The sequence below is a fragment of the Arvicanthis niloticus genome, chromosome 2 (assembly GCF_011762505.2).
Source record: "Arvicanthis niloticus isolate mArvNil1 chromosome 2, mArvNil1.pat.X, whole genome shotgun sequence".
Classification (NCBI taxonomy): Eukaryota; Metazoa; Chordata; class Mammalia; order Rodentia; family Muridae; genus Arvicanthis; species Arvicanthis niloticus.
Genome location: NC_047659.1, coordinates 31197661 through 31204239, shown reverse-complemented (window position 1 = coordinate 31204239; position 6579 = coordinate 31197661). Strand labels below are relative to the sequence as shown.

General features: G+C 37.6%; 1 pseudogene; it reads right to left on the bottom strand.

Annotated features, from left to right (window-relative positions):
* Nucleotides 1–4658: 4658 nt before the first annotated feature.
* Nucleotides 4659–6358, bottom strand: LOC117704357 (H/ACA ribonucleoprotein complex subunit DKC1-like; annotated as a pseudogene).
* Between the last annotated feature and the right edge of the window lie 221 nt (nucleotides 6359–6579).

The following is a 6579-nucleotide window of genomic DNA, read 5'->3' as shown; positions in this document are numbered from 1 at the left end:
ACATCAAAAAGTTGTGAAGGTATTTTTCTTGAACTTCATAAATAGAAATTTCATGATGTTTAGCTTTCAAATTGCATAAATATGAACTTCACTTTTCAATAAGAGCATGTGGTAAGCTAAAATCTACTCATATCTCCTACTCCCTGATAGAAAGATACTTATTAGCAGGTTGCTATGAGCCAGATACTGTGCCTGTTATTTGCCTGTATGATTCATTTTAAATCTTATTAACTCATAAAGTTACTAAAAGTACCAGGTAGAAAGTTAAGTGTCTTGCTCAGGTTTCATACAGCTATGGATTGGCATGGCCAGCGTTGAAACCCTTGATTGGTAAGATGTTGAGCAGCTCTCTAATCTGCATACAAACATTTTAAGCAGGTAAAATAATCAGTGGGTCCTATTATGTTTCTTCTTCAAGTTAAGTATTTTAGTCTTTCTTTTTCTGTGATGGACCTGGCTTTCATAACAAACTTCTTCTAACTGTAAAATAAATCTGAGTATAGATACAATAACTCAATTTATTAATCTACATATCATATGTGTCAATCAGTGTAGCACAGAAAAACGTATGTCTGACTACTGGTTACTTTATCACTTGATACTTCTTCTAAAGAAACTAGACAATGATCTCTTTAAAACACTTAAAACAATAACATTTATCTGTGACTATTATCTGTACTTGACAGGGCCTTCTATAACAAAGAGGAGGCTATAAGTTTTATTATTTATTTTATTACCATCCATATACACCAAATTTTGAAAACTTGGTTCTTCAGTCTGTATGGTGCACTCACAAGTCATTTGAGAACTAATTAAATCATGGATAAAAGCTTTGACAATTCACCAAGGAATATTATCAGTTGTATTTGAGAATAGGTGTTTGTCTTGTGAGAATGATAAAACATTCATTTGTAACACAGGTGGACATACATAATCTAAGAAGAAAATTGAAAAAGTGGTCTTTAGCTGTTGATCTGGGAATTTGGGTAGCCAGCTGTCAACATTATCAGACAGTCAAGGGAATAAGTGTAATTAATAAAGTTAAAATAAAGAAGCTGGAGAGCCCATGAGGAAGGTTTTGCACGTTTAACTATCTTAAAGTGTCACATATACGTTGATAAGCCTGTTTTCTGGTGGTCTCAACAAAATTTATGAAAGACAAATATATGGTGCACATTAATCTACCTATCATGACTTTGAACATTCAGCATAATGTTTACTTCCTATGATAATAAATGTAGCAACAGTAATGCCAAGGGCAGTAGCTTTACTCAATAGCAGAGACTAGCTGGGGCCCAAACAGGTATAAGCTGCTGTGATGGAGTCTTTCCATAGACACTTCAAGTTCAAGATATCAAATAAATCTACCAGCACAGACCTAGGAAAATAAGTGAGAAGACAAGTGCACACTTTTATTAAGAATGAAAGGCACATTGAAGAAGGGAGTTAGAAAAGCATTGGTAACAAATGCCCCTTCATATCCCAAGCATTTTTGCTGTAAGCACAGTTGTTCTTTTGTGGAGGAAAATAGAATTGAGTTGTGGTATCAGGTTTGAAAACAGTACTAGATCTACAGTAATGAAAACCAGAGCAGTAGTAGAGAAAACGTGACCCAAAATCTGTACCTGCAGATTGAGTCACTGAAAGTTCATAAAGTCAGAAGGATGACTGGCTGTATCACCATTCTTCCAAACTTGGCAACTGAATAGAGAACCGGACTCACTCTGCTAGGGGACTGTCTTAGGGTCTAGTATTCTCTATGCTGCAGTAAAGGCCAACTATTTATTAAGCACTAAGGACAGCTATTCATGTTTTCTTTCTATCACCACAATAAACACTATGACCAAAAGCAACTTGAGAAGGGATTTTACTGATTTATACTTCTACATCACAGTTTATCACTGAGTGAAGTCAGAGCAGAAACTTGAGGCAGGAACATGAAGACATGGAATGAAGCAGAAGCCATGGAGGACCACTGCTTATTGGACTGCTCTCCATGGCCTGCTCAGCTAATTTCTTATACAACCCAGGCCCACATGCTCAGGGGTGGCGCAGACCATATAGAGATTAGTTAATTCATTGTTAATCAAGAAAATGCTTCCACAGAGTTGTCTAAGTGATGTCTGATGAAGGCATTTTCTCATTTGAGGTTTCTCCTTCCTGATGACTCTAGCTCATATCAGGATGACAAAAATTTAACAAGAACACTACCACGTATAGATAAGTAACTATAGATAGAACCCCTAGACTTCCAAGTATTCCTTCTAAGACTTTACATGTCCCTGAAGTTATGAGGCTTAAATGTTTCCAGATTATCAATAATCAAATGACTATCGCCAGTAATTAACCCCAACTTTAGGCTGCATATCTCAACAGTTTAGTGTGCATAGACAGAACTACAGTACAGCCTCAGACCCTGCAGTCTGCATCAAGGTGAGAAAAACTCATATTGACAACTGTAACACTACACCTGAAGTATAGGCCTTGGCACCACCAAAACTCTTAAGACTGTAAGAGTTGGGCACAATACAGCTTAGCATCAACCCAAGTTGCCAAGGGGTGAGGCTGTTTTACCAACTGTATCTCAAGGCCAGGCAACATAGATTAGTATGAGACCTTAGAAATAATTGTCACCTCAGAAATTTAGACCATGGTCCTAACTCAGAGTTGTACTACTTTTAGTGATATAACCCAGTTGATAAAATGCTTGCCTGACAAATAAAAATCTCTCAGTTTTTGTTACCTAGTGCCATGTAAAACCAGGTGTGTATTCACATATCTGCAATTCTAGCACTTAGAAAATAAAACAAGAGAAACAGGAGTTCAGGGTTACCCTAAGCTACCCAGTGAGTTGAAACCCATCGTGGGTTACAAGAGATCCTGTCTCAAAAGATTTTAAACAAAGATCAAAATTAGCTTTTTATTATCAGAAGATATTTGTGAATAACATGTGAAAACTACAAAGCAAAGAATCTGTAGTAAAGAAATCAAGTATAATAAGAAGAATCTCAAAATGTACTAATAAAAAAGCATAAAATTTTGGAGAGAAAAAGATCTATAACAGAACTATAGAAGATACTGTCAGTAGGTTAATGCAACCATAACTACCACCAATTACACTGAATGTAACTCCTCAGAATTCAATTTATTTTTTAAAAAAATAAATGTTGCTTGTAAGTTTTCTCTGCCTGTAAGGTCACATTCAGACTGAAAGCAAATGGGTAGAAGAACATACAATACTACTATGTTTTAATATTAATCAAGAGAAATACAATTATATACAAATGTAAGCATTCAAATATATAGACAAATGTCAAATACTTAGAGGACATACACTCCAGTGTAGTAGCTGAGGCCTATAATACTGCACTATCAACAGTGGATAAACTGTAAGGATTAAAAACAATAAAGAAAAGAATCAAATTGTACCCTAGACCAAATATACTAAAGCATGAAGGACACTCTGTCTCACACCTGGCAAAACCCATTTTCATCCCCTGCCTGTGCCCGGTTTCTGGAATAGATCAGAAGATTACTTATGAAACAAATTTTAACTCTAAAACTTTTAATCAGTTTGAATATTTTTCTAAGAACACATCAGCAATGCTAGAAATGAATAAGAAAAAAACTTTGAAAGCCACAAGTCCATAGAAGTTTAAAAACTTACTTTTCTCTCTACCAGGGAAGTTTTTAATTACTATATTAATTGTACAAAAATGTGCTTCACCGTGAGTTTCTCATATGTTTATAGAATGCATTAATTATGTGCAGCCTTTTAGCCTCTGTGTAAACCCTTCCTCTTCCAAATAGTTCCATCTACTATATCCATCTTTCCATTTCTGACATATGGGAGTAAATATATACAATTTTTGACACACTATCCTGAAGTTTTTAATGAAAATATTCTCATTTTTTGCTCTGACAGTCCAAGACTATTATTAATTAGTAAATCTAACAGGAATACTTTTTAAAAGCTACACATTGCATTCTCTCAGCAATGATAATTCCATTCTTCAAAGGAAAACAAACATTAAAACAGGAAGGTATAGGAATGTTTTGGCTTCCACAACAAACACAAGCAGCCCGGTGGAGCTAGATAAATCCTGTTACACACAACAGTACACAGAATGCTAGCTTAAACTCCATGGACATCACCAGGCCAGCAGGGTCTGATATCAGAAAAGAGCACTTCTCACAGGTCAACGGAGATAAGACTTCCTTAGTGAACATAGTTCCATGACATTCTTTTTTATTCACAGAAAGTTGTATACCACTTTATTTAGCAAATTTAATTTTTAAAAGCATTTTTAAAGCAAACTAGGATAGGACTTTGTACAGCATTGCTTAAAATGGTCATTAGCAAATAGCTACAGCCAGGTACTAGGCCATGCCATGTCTAAAGTTTCAGCTTCCTTAAGCAAGCAGAGGGGTTGGCAGCAAAAATAAAAAACTGATTTTATCTCTCCTACAGTTTGAACAGGACAGGATGGGATAAGATGGCCACACCAGCTAACCACTGGTCAAAAGTGGCAGCTAAAGTGTATCAGAACTTTCTCCTATGTTGGGACCTCTGTTCGACTCCCTCAACAAAAAGTCTTTTCAATAAGGCTTTCATTTCTCCTCCCAGCTGAACATAATACTTCAAGAAGTGGCTTTTACTATTCAGACGTCTCTTCCACAACTTTTACTTTCTTCTTATTTTCCTTTTTGGTGGTGCCACTGTTCCCATCTCCAGCATCCTCGTCCCCAATTTCTATCACAGTTTTGGGATTTTTACTCTCCTCTTCCTCTTCCTCCTCCTCCTCCTCCTCCTCCTCCTCCTCCTCCTCCTCCTCCTCCTCCTCCTCCTCCTCCTCCTCCTCCTCCTCCTCTTCTTCTTCTTCTTCTTCTTCTTCTTCTTCTTCATTTTCATCTTCTTCTTCATATTCTTCTTTTCCTTCTTCAACCAGGGAACTCCAGAAGGGGGTCTCATCACTTTTACTCTCACTAACCCACTTCCCTTTTAACTTCAGCAGCTGAGGAGCTGTATTCAGCAAACAGTGCTTTCTTGCCATAATTAGTATAGTCAATATAATCCTGTTTCCAGGTGACAGGGGTATTGTCTGTGGGTTTGCTGTGCTTGTCCAGAAGAGCCTGCTTGATCATCATCTTCTTCTGAATTTTCTTTAGACCTAAACTCCACTTTTGAGGATGAGGGTATCTTTCCATGGTCACCCTTTTTAATCTTGGCTACTACACCATGGACACAGGAAGAAATCACTTCCGTAGTCATCAATGCAATAGCCATTCAGATAGCTTCCCCCTTAGTGGTAATGACCACAATCTTCTAGTTGGGCTCAATGTCATGACCTCATATTGAAGAACATGAGTACACATGATCTTGGCCCCATAGCAGATTGCATTCACTGTAAATTTTCATAATCAGATGTTTATGAGGTGCCAACGGCTTTTCCTATGGGTAAACAACACTCCCCAAAAGTAACTCTCATCCTATAGTTATCATACAGCCACCAAGCATCAAGTACATCATGCATTGCCACCATGTGATCCTTTTCATTCATAACTCCAGAATGCACCCTCCAAAGTTCCGGCCTGATGGGCTTCCAGTAACAAGCCAAGGTGTAAGCATAGTGTCCAAATGTAGGTTGCAGCTTCACGGCTCACTCAAAAGATTCCAAATCTTCCTTCAGGATCATAATCTTTCATTTTGCTCTCATAAACAGTCCTGACTCAAAGCTGTCTATTTATTACAGCAATAAGTATGGGTCACTGAAACAGGGCACCTGACAGTTAGGGCTCTAGAACGCTGAATACCACTTCACTAGCATTGTGCAGCCAGACAATTGCAACATACGCTTTGCCTGCACACTGTTGCGATATCACCAAATGAATGGCTCGTTCAATGAACACAATTAAATAGTCACTTTGGAATCCAGTGTGCCACTGTGGCCTGTCTTCTCTACCTAAAGTATTCATTGGATCCAGGCTACTAAATCACAGGAAGAGGAAATAGAGGACTTGTCAAGATTACCTGTGACTCTCCCTCTTCAGAGGATTTGAGCCACAAGGAATAGGTGTATAGTGCATTGTCCTTACATTTAGCTTAACAAAATTCTTTAGTAATAAGGGCCACTAAGAAGTGTCCAATTGAGCTATTTTGAATTCTGGTTTGATAAAAAATTCTTCAGCACGTTGTATTTCAGCTATATCTTCTTCCTGTAATGGCTTTCAGACTTTTTTTCCTTTTTATGCTTCTTTGGGAAAGTAATTAGTTTGTGAGGCCAAAGACTTGGATGGCTTGGCTGGTAAATGTAGCACGTGTTGGTTTCCCTTCGGGTTCTCCTTGTGACTTCTGCATCCTTCATCATGCCCTGCACAATGTGTGTCCTGCCCAAGCCACCTCAAGCTAAGAGCTGCAGACTTACAGTCTGAGACTGTTGGTCCGGCCGCTCCAGTCTATATTATTTTGTATAAGTCTAGCTCATTTTGCTTAACATTCTGACTTCCAAACCTGTCCATTTTCACAGAAACAGTTTGATTTTGTTCTTCTTTATTGTTATGATATTTTTTCTATTTTTT